The sequence below is a fragment of the Maylandia zebra genome, linkage group LG7 (genome assembly GCF_041146795.1).
Source record: "Maylandia zebra isolate NMK-2024a linkage group LG7, Mzebra_GT3a, whole genome shotgun sequence".
NCBI lineage: Eukaryota > Metazoa > Chordata > Actinopteri > Cichliformes > Cichlidae > Maylandia > Maylandia zebra.
In genome coordinates this window covers 48,755,166-48,769,086 of record NC_135173.1, presented here as the reverse complement: position 1 = coordinate 48,769,086, position 13,921 = coordinate 48,755,166, and the positions used below count along the sequence as shown (strand labels likewise).

The window sequence follows — 13,921 nt, the reverse complement described above, 5'->3', positions numbered from 1 at the left end:
ATCCTTTTATGATCTGCACTTGGCAATAACTTAAGTTTAGTTTCTGCCAACAATCTTATCAAAAAGCTTAACTGGGTAACTGCTTTTTCTCCAAAAACAAAACTGATCTCAATACACCAAGAAAAGGGGACTTTTCTCTCTGAGTATCCACGGTTTTGATTTTCTGTGACCCAATAATTATATTAGTATGTTGTGTTTGTGTTTGTCTTCAAAGTCTGATTATATTTATTCTTGTGGGATTTATATAGTCTGAGACCAAAAGTGCCTGGATTTATCGAATATGCTTAAATTGCATGTAATTTACTGAGAAAATCTGAAGTCAACAAATAAAACGAAACAAGAAAGCAGATGGAAAAATGCTGCACAGTGTAATTTTGTTTGGATTTCGGTTTAATTTGAGTCTTCAATCAAACTACTTTTGACATAAAGTCTGTTAAGAAGCATTTTGATTCCAAGATATTGTGTTACTGTGCTGGACACAATTTTCTTCTGACCACAGATTTCAAATAAAAGATTGATTTTCTTTCATTGCCTCTTTCTTTACAGTAGGCCAACAGCTCTGCTAGCATTGACCCTATGGACGTAGGGAAACTCAAGATATGCATCTATCCAACACTCTTGCCATGACCCAGTCACACAAACACTCTAGAGTAGTACATATTTCATCATAGGTAAATCCCAAAGCAACAGTGGTACTTTTTTGTGTGGTATTCATGACCAGCATTCACAAAACAGCTTTTGTCTGCAGTATTGCAGCAACACATGGAATAATGCATACCGACAAATCCACATCAAGCACTTTGCTTGCTTTCTTGTGTTTGATTAAGCTTTGACAGCAATACAGTATGCAACTACACACTTTCAGTAAGTACCACTGAAAATCAGGTGGCTTATGTATCCCAGACTGGCTGATATTTACTTTGTTGGAACGTAACCACTGACAAAAGGTGTGAGTTGTTCAGTTATTGTTTGATATTATAGTGTTACTCCACCGCAGACAGCAGGAATCCAGATTTTCAAAACAAAATGAGAATAATTAAATGTAAGAGCCGTCTTGAACATGTCAGTAATTTCCCTTGGTGACAGTAAATCTTGGCAGGAAAGGGGGGAAATTTCAAATTAAAAGCTATTATCAATTGAATCGTGAAATGTAACATCAATGATCCCTGGAGCATTTTATGACTGCAACTGCAAAAGAAACTTGTCACGTGTCACCACCACTTCCAGGCTAATGACTTTGTAATGGCACCATTTATCCATTTAGCCTCATTGAGTTCCACGCAATGTTGGACCCGCCAGGTTCTTTAGCCGATGGTGGATGCTTCAAGTACTTCACTGCAAGTGGACCATTGGAGAGCTAGTGAGTTGCAAAACTCTCTGTGACAGCAGTGGATATAGTGATGTCAAAATCAGTTTAAAAGTTATCCATTTGACATGCTCCAGCTTTGAGCTACAATAAAGACTGTGAGCTTCCAAAATCTACCCCCCCCCCCCCCCCAAAAAAAAAAAACAAAAACAAAAAACATAAACCCCACATCTAATAACCTGTGTCAGATATACTTTTAAAGTATCCGTTTTGGATTATTAAATAGAGTATTAGCTCCTATGACACACTGTAGTATGCCAAGCTGTTAATGCCATTTCTTCTTTTGTGTGTGTGTGTGTGTGTGTGTGTGTGTGTGTGTGTGTGTGTGTGTTTGTTTGTGCTTTGCATTTCTGAAAACTATTACATTGGGAGAGAAAGAGTAAACTTAACTAATAAGTACAGTGGTGGGTTCGACCGAATAAATCAGGCATAATCCATCTGTGGTTTTTCAGGTTATATCTATTCACACCTATACATATTTCCACTAAATCAGGATGATACTGCCAAACTAATGGAACCTTTAACATTCAAAAGAAAAAAATTGCCCACAAGGTACCTTAAATATTAAGTAACCTTATCTGACCTGACCAAAGATGGTTTGAGGCAAAAATTTTAGCAGCTATGTTACCAGCTTCAATGCACAGTTCATGTTTATATTTATTGAATCTCAGCAGTAAAAATGTATGTGAAGGAGACAGAAAGACAGAGCAAGCTGTTCTAAGATGAATGCTGATGTAGAAGAAGACATAATGACCTGAGGAGGATTTGTTGCATTTTTATGTTAAGAATTGTAGATGGCTTGTAAAACCTCTCAAAAGTCTTTGTTTTGAAATTTGACTGCAGATTCTACCTATTACTCTGCACTATATTTAGCAGTGCTGGAGATATCCTCATGAAGTGAGGTACAAGCTGATATAATTTTGATGTAATATCTAACGCAGTAGAGTAGAGCGCTTTTGGCTAAGCCTTTGGTCTAAGGAAATATGATCTTATGTCATGCGTATGCTGACCATATGTTGTCAGAATACACCACTCACCAGCACCATAGCAAGGATTTTAGAATGATGCCAGGGGTTCCCTAGTTTAACACCAACATGCCTATACAAATTTGATGTAGCCCCCACAGTGTTATTATAGAATATAAGCCCTAACTGTCTGTCAAAGCCACAACATTGAGCAGCCATGACCTTATCAGTCATTAATGAAGTGAATTTATACGTTTAATACAGTGTTTGCATTAATGAATTCAGCAGCCATGACACCTGCCACTTTGAGTTAACATTATTACCTGACACACATCACCACAGATCTACTGAGCAGGTTTCGCAGCCATCGACAGAACAACAGAATCTCCCCTGCTGCTTTTCAGAACCATGGACAGTAACCAGAACTTCACTTCAGTTGTGTTTCAGCACCTGGGACAGCAGAGCAAATTTTGCTCCACAAAAATGTGTGCATAAATTGCCATGGTTTCGCTTCCAATGCAACGTGAAACGGGGTCCACAGAGCTATGCTGAATTTTTATGAAGATGAGTTTCTCAGCAAGTCATCATAAGTTCACATTAACACAGACATACAGTCACGTTGTTTTTTTATGTAAAGAACACAGCCTGCACGTGGCATTGTGTGACACCTTCTGCGCAACTCAACGCCTTCTCACTTTGTTGCGCTTTCAGTTGTCTCAAAAAAACAAAACGAAAAAACCCAACAAAAATCCTTGTATGCTTAATAAGCCTGTGTCCTTCTGAGCCCACACCGTACCCAAATGTTGACACCTTAATGAGCAATGACCAGGCTATTTATGGTGCTCATCCTGTAGCCTCGGTGTAAAGAATTAGCATACCTATCAGCTGAAAAAAGTCACGACGCGGCTTCTTATCCTCATCCACCCTCAGTTACCTCGCCTTCCGCCTCATACAGTCCAGACCCACCCCTCACTGCCTGCCATGACCGTCCTCTACAATACGAGACTGTATTCTTTGTACCTCCCCTTTCTCGCCCTCCGTCTGTGGATCCCAGCCTCCCTTCCTAGATATCCATCCACACCTCTCTACCCGCAAACGGCTCCTAGTGTGACAAAAAAAGAGAGCAGAACTGTTTCAAACACGTCGACATAAATCCCACTTCTACAGCTCCCTTTTCTCCATTCCCTCCTGACGGACTTCATTACTTTATTCATCTGCGCGCCAATGCACGAGACCACGCAGAAACGGAGGATTTTTTTCCCTTGAGCATGAAAAGGATTGCCAAATCATCCGCAATCCAACATCACCGACTGAGCCACCAGCATGAGCACTGGATACATATGCTCCAGCAGAAGTTGTTGGCGAGAGAACTAAGAAATCTTGGACCACAAATACAGCTAAGAGGGGAGAGTCAGTTTTAGGTAAGTACGGTATATGCTGGCTTAGACCTCTAACAGAATGTGAAGGTGTCTTATGTATATTTTTTCCTGTTTATCACTAACCACGAGGAAGTGGTCTGGTAGGCAGGGCTATATTGTGGCACAATTATGGCGATGTTGCGTGGTCAGCATGTAACTAGGGTGGCCGGTGGTGTCCTTTTCAGGATGGAGGTAATTTTCCCCCTTTTCTTTCTCACGGCGAAGCTACCTATCAAGCTCCGCCCGGACTATATGTCGACGTAGCCCTTCGGAGGGTATTAAATTTGATACAATTTGCCGTATAAAGCCTTCATTTTAGACCACCAGGAAAATGACTTATTCTCACAAATTGCATGCGTTCGCCTGCGCTCTCGCTGCACGTTGTGAGGCAGCATCTTCCCCAGGTGATGCTGCAGAAGTGCGGATGTAAAAGGAGCACGAAACACTGAGGGAATCAATGATCTCAGTATTCGGGGTTGGCACATTACGCAGACCTGTTTCAGTGAGTGGCAGTCCGGGGGGCAACATTCAGAGTAGGGGTGTAAATCAGGCCTGCAGTAGTCAGCATCAACATTTGTACTCAAGCTTCTTTTTCTCTCTCTTTGGAGTCCAGATCTAGCGATGATTAGTTCACTCTGAAAGCTGCATTTGCTCTTAACTTTAAATGAGAGTCACCCCGGATTAAAAATAATAATAATGATAATAATAAAGAGTAAATCAATCGCGTCCATTCTTTCTGTTATTACTAGTGTTTTTATTTGCATGTTATTAATAATTATTATGAATATTTCTCCATTGTTTCGTCTCACTGCTTGATATGAGACGGATCAGTGTTTGTGCGCGCCTATGGCCCGTCCTGTACGTAGCTTTGGACGCATGAGGGTGCGCGTACATGAGAGCCAGCACGTACGTGTTTGTTTTGTTGTAAGTGTGCGCGCGCGCGTGTCACCAGTGAGGCAAAGTTGCCGTTCCGTGTTCCCTCAAGTTGCTTTGATTGCTGTTCCACCGGCTAACTGCGAGGGGAGCTCATGCTCTTTTACACTATAGGTGTCATTGTGTGGCTAAAGGCAAGATTACTGTGTGTGATACTGATACCAAGTCTATGAAATTAGAGGAGCAGCTTCTGTTTGAAATTAGTCCGGAAACATTTATCTGCAATTCCACGGCTGCCACTGCAAATTTTGCTTTGTTTGTCAATGTTTCTTTTTGAAATGCTAGCCAAAGTAGCTTTAAGGAACTTGATCAAATGTACGTAGAAAAAAAAAAGAAAACAGAAAAAAAACGCAGTTCCAGTTATAATTACCAGGCCGAGAGTGCAAAGCATTAGTTTCATAATGCTGAAGTCACACATATGAGTAATGAACAATGCAGGATCTCAGTCTATACTGCACAATCAAGCCTTTGATGAGCATGCTAGAAAAGGGTCTGTGTGGCACCCCACTGTAACTAACCCTGCATACTGAATTTGAAATGTAAGTTGAGCTTTATTTATTATTTTTTTTCTCAAATGAGCATTACACTAAAAGCAAGTGCTTTAACTCTGTGATATTGTTCTGCCTTCTCTGCATGTACAGTAGAGAAAATTGCACTGGCAGCGGAAATTGCAGAAGAAAAGCTCCCTCATTCCGAATGCTTCATTCAATCTGGTGGCCTTTTCAATGGCAAAATGCTGGCAACATGTAATCATATTCAGAGGGAAAGCATTCTAAATCACGCTGCCAAAATGAAAATGCCTGCAGTGGCTTAAAGCTATATTTGTGTCGTGGCTTTAGATGACCCAATGTTGATAATGCTTTCAAGGACTGAAAAGAGAACATTCAGCAGCAGAGGTCCTTTTACAGAGCTTGGCAGTGCAACTTACTGATAAATTGTCTGCAAATCATGTGACTGTGATTCTAAAAGACAAGGAAATAAACACCCATGAACATAATTAGGAGGAAATGATTACAGACTTAATGCATTGACCATATGTGCACAGCATTTCTTTATCACTCTGTGTAAAGATAAGGATATTACTTTTCCAACAGTCTGTGTGCTGGATAGAGAACAGTACCAGTCTTGTACTGGCACCAGCTCTCTCCTGCTCTTCCTCTCTGTGTATCTCTCTCTTTGTATTCTTGTATTGGCACAGCATTGTTTTTATGTGGGTGCTGGCTGCAGCTGTAGTGACCAGAAGGCTGCCTCCTAAGAGGTTTGGAGGAAAAGAAAATCTGTTTTTATCAGAAACAAACAACAGGGTCACACAATGACATGTGACAAACTCTACCAGAAATCCTGGCACGTTTACAGTATTTTGGAAACGCAGCTGATCTCCACTGAGGGTTTTCTGACCTGTGTGCTGGTGCTATCAGTCCCAAAAGTACATGGGTCTAAACATGCTGTTCTTATAACGCAGTGTTCAAAAAGCCGTTCGCAGCCACAGGCTCATAATTAAAGATGATTACTAGTGCTTATTCTTGCATGTCATGAAATATTAATGCTTAGGAGGATTTCACAGTTTCAGAAGGAATTTTTACTTTACTTATTGGATGGCCATTAAAGACAACGTTTATCTCAACGTTTGCATGGAGTGACACAAACCTGCAAAGAAGGTCTCCATAGTTTTGTGAAGAAAAATATGAGTGTCGTGCAAAGCCTCAGGGGAGCACGATAACAGTGACAGTTTTATTTTTATAAACTATTTAGGCATTCAGTACACGTAATTCTTCAACTAAGTAAAGTGGCCTGTCTCTGGTTTCTCTCTATCTCCTTCTTGCTTTATTCACAGCAGGGGGCCAGAGTCTGAATAGTTGCGACTGAACACGAATACCATTTTATGTTGCATTCAAGAATTAAATAATACATCAAAACCTCAAAAGCAAACAGAAAACATTATTTATTAAATTAATGTAAGTATAATGTGGATTTGCTTTCTGACTACTGATGAATCTGGAGGTAATTTTATATATGTATCTATACATACATACATACATATATATATATATATATATATATATATATATATATATATATATATATATATATATATATATATATACACACATACATATATATATACATACACACATATATATATACACACATACATATATATATATATATATATATACACACATATATATATACACACATACATATATATATATGTGTGTGTGTGTGTATATATATACATATATATATATAGATAGATAGATAGATAGATAGATAGATAGATAGATAGATAGATAGATAGATAGATAGATAGATAGATAGATAGATAGATATACCAAAGAGTATCTTGATTGCATAAAATTTTGAAAGAAAGAAATTGGGTGATGAGCAAAAAAAAATCAGGGCATCATCCTTTGATTTAATTCACTAGTTAATGTGTACTGATTGTGCTCTTTTAAAACTTTTAGAAATTAGTGTTGGCAGCATATAAAATCATTTTAACCTATTTTTTTATACTAAAATGAACAACAGACCTGAAGCAAATTACCTGCTTTCAGTCATATAAATTCTGAAAAGATACCTAAATCAGCTGCTGTGCACAAGCACCATTGAATATTAATGCTAATTAACTTCATCCACCAAGCAAGGAATTTGACAAATCCAATGTGATACAATTTTTATGCACTGAGGGAAGAGGAGGCTCCACATCGACTTTGGTCTGGGTGTAGCTGCTGCTTCTGGTTGTTGCTGTAGCGGGTGAAGCTGCCTTATAAAACATTTATTAGACCAACTATATTGACATATGCTAATTCTGAGACATTCACACTCAAAGCCCCAAGTACCAAAAACTAAACTTGTCATTATCCTAATGTAAACAAGTGAGCCTACCATTTTTAGATGATATTGCATGTGGATGGTTGAAGCGTCTTCTTTTAACACTGGTGTCATTTAGTTTAGAGCCAAGACTGAATAAACATTTAGGAAACATAAACACTAAAGAAGTTGGGGTTATCTGGCTATATTTCATTGGGTAAAGTTGCAGAATAAAGGATCCACTCTAAAGGCTGCTAATGAAGCATTTGTTTCCCAGCCACTTATAATTTAGTAGATATAGCCAATCGACCAGCTGAGCAGCTCTAACAATCATTACAGATCAATTCTATTTGCACAAGCTGCTTTCACAAAAAAGATGTCTCACTCTCTGCAGATCACCTGTGGAATGCTAGCATGGATGGCATAAAAATCCCTATAACAGTTTTTCTCATATACTTGCTCCCAGTGCTTTTGCCTTCAAAAGTGCAAAAGTGGCCTTTTCATATTGGGTTAAAACACTCTCACTCCTCTGCACACCATGCATCTTGACCTAGCACTTGGTGTTTGCCAAGTAGGAGACACTAGATAGAAAAGTGATGCTAAATTGAGCCTCCGCAACCCTGACCCATGTGTCATTAAACACTGCCAGGAAGCTTAGTTATTACTCCCTAAAATATGATAACTCGGACAACACAGTAATAACTACAGTAATTTATTTTGCCTGACATTGCCTTGGTCTTTGCTGGCTTGGTGACAGCAGTGTTGTACATCTACTTGATTTTTTTGTGGAGAAGGAGAAAGATGTTTTGATTTGCAGAGGTCTGCACTGGTCGACGATTATACATAGAGCCTTTAACTTAATTTGCTTCACTCCAGCCTCCCATGTTACCGCTGCTATATAATTTGATCTGCTCTTGTCTAGAAGATGTGTCTGAGGTATTTTGCAAAATGCAAACCTCCCAGTATAGCTTCTGGGTCTGGTTTGTATAGCAATAATGTGCAGCTCTGGCCAGTAATTGGCAGTTTTGTTTTGTTGCTGAGATTTTCCTCCTCACTTGCAAATCCTTGGTAAATTTGTGGGCAGCAACATAACTGTGCAGCCTTTTGCTGTTAAGTGTGTTCCATAATTGAGTTTGGTGTGGCATATGTTCTCTGTCAGTATGTTGACGCGTCATATGTGTTTACGTACGTGCTTACCTACAAAAATTATTGTTTTTTCAGCTCTAAGGTGTATACTAGCCACATCTGATAACTAAATAAAGCTGCATTAATAAATACTTTTAATATCAAGAATGGATTGAGTTATCTGTACTTTATAACACAAAACCATTAGGCATAGAGAATTACTGTCCATCTCGTTTCTCCTCAGCTTAATATGGTTCACTGTTTTGCTTTAATAGCTTGCAGCTTAATAAACATTTTTCCTATTAAGCAGCCTACTTTTTGATTAAAAAAAAGCACTTAAATACTTGCATTGAAAGGTACCTGAAGTATAGGTTTTGGTGATATCCCCCTGATAGCTTGTCACTACCTGGGTTAAAACCAAATTTTCACATATTGGGAATACAAAACAAATTAATGCCTAAAAGATGGGAGTCTCTTTATACCATGGGAAGGGAACAGAAGCAACTACTTAAACTATTAAATATAAATTATACTTGGATGTTCCATCAGGTATCCACATTACTTGTTTGGATGATGTGAGTCATTGTATGCATGCAGATATAACTTGTGTGTCACACCTTCAGCAAAACAATGCTGATATTTTAACTACAAATCAAATGTACTGTGATTTTGTCTTTCACAATTGATTCTGGGAAAGCTTATAATGCAGATTTCAACATCTTGAGAAAATTGAACCCATGTTGAAAAAGCAATCAGTGTGACCTTTGTGTGACTCATTTGTAACTGTCACTACTAACTTTTAAAGGACTGAGCAGGTCAGATTTGATTGACCATAAATTTACAAAAAGATTCTTAGTCATTTTGAAGTGTGTCACAGCCGCTTGCCTGACCACTTGTATTTTCGCCCATGAAAAATGATCACAAAAGGCTAAAGTCACCCAAAGAACCTTCAGTTTTCCTGCCATAAATAACGAATTCACATTCTAGTTCACATTCACATGGATAAACAAACATACAATTTCAATTGTTCCACTGAATTGCCTATCAACGTAAAAGTCATAATTTAAATGTGAACAATCACGGGAAGATAATCTTTCTGAAAACAAAATGTTAATTGGATCTCACACAGAGAAGGTTTTAATCTTTTTCATCCTTCCTTGTGCTGACTAACAAGTGTAAAGTACTCCCTACTGGAGCACTTTAGGTACCCCCTAATTATTTCTTAAGAAGATAAAAAAATATTTCAAACAAGCATTTCAAATTATATGGCATTTATCACGTGAAGCTTGAATTGAGATTAGAAGCTGCCATTCTCAGTAGATTTACCATGGCCCAATTTTGAAAAATTAAACAGTGGGGGCTTTTTTGGAGAGAGAGTGGAGTCATGGACTGACCCCATGACCTTTGTGATGCTGGTGAGTCAATGTGCTGTTGGCCAATGCCAGAAGATCGCAGCATCACTGACCTATATTGCAGCCCTGGGCAGTGGCAACCTACACACCAGCAGATCGCTGATCAGAGGAGAATATTGAAAATGAGGTGCAAAAAGATTTTTTATATTCTTTTCTAGCTATGCCTTTCCTACATAAATCTACTGGTTCTGCATTTGTGTTTGTTTTCATACTTAAACAATGACTCAAGAATTTTGAACAACTGAAATATAAAATCAAAGGTCTATTTATTCACTAACAAAAATATGCTTGGTGTAAACTCAATGTTTACTATTATGTTTACTAAATTTCATATGACTGCTTGTTACGACCGAGATGTGCAGATGAGCATCTCTGAATGCACAAAACCTTGGGTACAGCAGTGGAGGACTACACCAGGTGCCTCTCTTGTCAGCTAAGAACAGGAAACTGAGGCTATAGTTTGCACAGGCTCAAAATTGAACAATTGAAGTCTGGAAAAACATTGCCTGGTCTGATGAACCTTGATTGCTACTGCAACATTCGGATGATAGGGTCAGAATTTGGTATGAACAACATGAAAGCATGGATCCATCTTGCCTTGTATCAACAGTTCAGGGTGCTGCTGGCGGTGTGGGGGATATTTTCTCACCACACTTTGGACCCGTTAGTACAAAATGACCATTTAAATGCCACAAATTGTGTTGTTGCTGATCATGTCCATCCCTTCATGACCATAGTGCACCAGTTAGATTGCTCCAATCATCCCAAACATTTTTTTAACATGACAGTGAGCTCAGCTTAATCAAATAGCCTCCACAGTTACCAGATCTCAATCTAATGGAGCTCCTATAGGAAGTGGCTTAATGGGAGATTCATATATGGATGTGTAGCTAACAAGTCTGTAGCAAATGTGTGATGCTGTTGTATCAACATGGACCAAAATCTCAGAGAAATGTTTTCAGGACGTTGTTGAATCTATGGCAGACGAATTCAGGCAGTTCTGAATGCAGTACTAGTAAGGTGTATCTAATGATGTGGCCGGTAAGTGCAATAACAGCATTAGTGTGTTTCCCCTTAAATGTAAGTCATTAAACAACATGAGCATATTTAGTTGGATAACACAGCTTTCATTTTCCTCAACAACTCTGAGCTGTAAAAGGCGTTGGGCTACTCCAGAAGTAGCACATGAAATGACCTGACACAGCATTTTCACAAAAGTACCAACCTATAGATTTTTTTTATATAGCTGCCCTTGCCTTGCCTGTGACAGAATTTGTGTGTGTGTGTGTGTGTTTGTCTCTTGCACATTAAGCATCTTTTTGAATTCCTGAGGCCCAAAATCAGGTATAACAGCAGGCATGTACAGTGGGGCAAAAAAGTATTTAGTCAGCCACCGATTGTGCAAGTTCCCCCACTTAAAATGATGACAGAGGTCAGTAATTTGCACCAGAGGTACACTTCAACTGTGAGAGACAGAATGTGAAAAAAAAATCCATGAATTCACATGGTAGGATTTGTAAAGAATTTATTCGTAAATCAGGGTGGAAAATAAGTATTTGGTCACCTCAAACAAGGAAAATCTCTGGCTCTCACAGACCTGTAACGTCTTCTGTAAGAAGCTTTTCTGTCCCCCACTCGTTACCTGTATGAATGGCACCTGTTTGAACTCATCATCTGTATAAAAGACACCTGTCCACAGCCTCAAACAGTCAGACTCCAAACTCCGCCATGGCCAAGACCAAAGAGCTTTCGAAGGACACCAGGAAAAGTATTGTAGACCTGCACCAGACTGGGAAGAGTGAATCTACAATAGGCAAGCAGCTTGGTGTGAAAAAATCAACTGTGGGAGCAATCATCAGAAAATGGAAGACATACAAGACCACTGATAATCTCCCTCGATCTGGGGCTCCACGCAAGATCTCATCCCGTGGGGTCAAAATGATCATGAGAACGGTGAGCAAAGATCCCAGAACCACCAAGACCTGGTGAATGACCTGCAGAGAGCTGGGACCAAAGTAACAAAGGTCACCATCAGTAACATACTACAACGGCAGGGAATCAAATCCCGCAGTGCCAGACGTGTTCCGCTGCTGAAGCCAGTGCATGTCCAGGCCCGTCTGAAGTTTGCCAGAGAGCACATGGATGATACAGCAGAGGATTGGGAGAATGTCATGTGGTCAGATGAAACCAAAGTAGAAATTTTTGGTATAAACTCAACTCGTCGTGTTTGGAGGAAGAAGAATACTGAGTTGCATCCCAAGAACACCATACCTACTGTGAAGCATGGGGGTGGAAACATCATGCTATGGGGCTGTTTTTCTGCCAAGGGGACAGGACGACTGATCCGTGTTAAGGACAGAATGAATGGGGCCATGTATCGTGAGATTTTGAGCCAAAACCTCCTTCCATCAGTGAGAACTTTGAAGATGAAATGAGGCTGGGTCTTCCAACATGACAATGATCCAAAACACACCGCCCGGGCGACAAAGGAGTGGCTCCGTAAGAAGCATTTGAAAGTCCTGGAGTGGCCTAGCCAGTCTCCAGACCTCAACCCCATAGAAAATCTGTGGCGGGAGTTGAAAGTCCGTGTTGCTCGGCGACAGCCCCAAAACATCACTGCTCTCGAGAAGATCTGCATGGAGGAATGGGCCAAAATACCAGCTACTGTGTGTGCAAACCTGGTAAAGACCTATAGTAAACGTTTGACCTCTGTTATTGCCAACAAAGGTTATGTTACAAAGTATTGAGTTGTATTTTTGTTATTGACCAAATACTTATTTTCCACCCTGATTTACGAATAAATTCTTTACAAATCCTACCATGTGGATTCATGGATTTTTTTTTTTCACATTCTGTCTCTCACAGTTGAAGTGTACCTCTGGTGCAAATTACTGACCTCTGTCATCATTTTAGGTGGGGGAACTTGCACAATCGGTGGCTGACTAAATACTTTTTTGCCCCACTGTATATTAATTAGAATTCTAAACATAGAAGCTCTGTGTACACTAATGTCAATCTTACATGTCCCAATGCATACATTTGCATTCCTGGCATGAGAGCTTGGCTGCCTAAGCACCACTTCCTGTCACATTTAGCATGGAAAACATTGATTGACTACAGACTTATGCATATTTGTTATCATTTGACATTGCCTTTAAGGCATTTTCTCTGTTAGCTCTTGCAACCTCATATCTTTAACTGGCATTCTTACATTTGGTCGGCCTTATTTTTCTTTTATCACTCATGGAATTCTTATATTTAATTTACTGGATGCATTAATTTAGAATAAATAAATATCTGATTCCTATAATGACCTGTCTTTTCCGATGACTACTTATGTTTTAGAGGCAAATTTGCACCTGAAGGCTACAATATTGTTGCGGATTATTAAATATGAACCAGTTTTGCCCCAAGATGGAGAATATGATTAAAAGCTAGTAAATAAAATATGCCATGTTCAAGGCCTTTATATGTTGGTGGTATTGCTTGGCCAGAAGCCCTTCCAGAAGTTTCTCCTGGAGCTCGGCAGCCAGTTTGGATCGAATCCAGGTGGTTATTTGATGCCTGTATATAAATGAATGGGAAACAAAAAGCTATAACTTAGTGGTCACTGGGACTTAAAAACAACATATACAGAATTGCCATTAAAATCTAGTAAGGTTGAGGTTTAAAACTTTTCAACACAGCTTTTAAAACCTGTGAGACTAAATTGACTACCGTCTGATGTAGTAACCGCCACATCAGATTTTCAATTTTAACGGTTGATTAGGTATCTGAGGGCAGTGGTAGTACAACAATCATCTTCATTTCCCTGACATATTTCAGGATTCTTTCTGTCTGCATGCCCTCCTAATATATTATGTCTCTACTTGGCCTCTAAATGCTGTCTGT

At 39.3% G+C, this 13,921-nt stretch overlaps 1 protein-coding gene across 1 annotated transcript in view; it reads left to right on the top strand.

Moving 5' to 3' along the window:
* Positions 1-3,340: 3,340 nt before the first annotated feature.
* Positions 3,341-13,921, top strand: part of brinp1 (bone morphogenetic protein/retinoic acid inducible neural-specific 1) — a 121,009-nt gene continuing 110,428 nt past the window's right edge. Inside the window, exon 1 of the mRNA XM_004537989.5 lies at positions 3,341-3,752. The gene's annotated coding sequence lies outside the window, so the exon portion shown is untranslated. The remainder of the gene's footprint in view (positions 3,753-13,921) is intronic.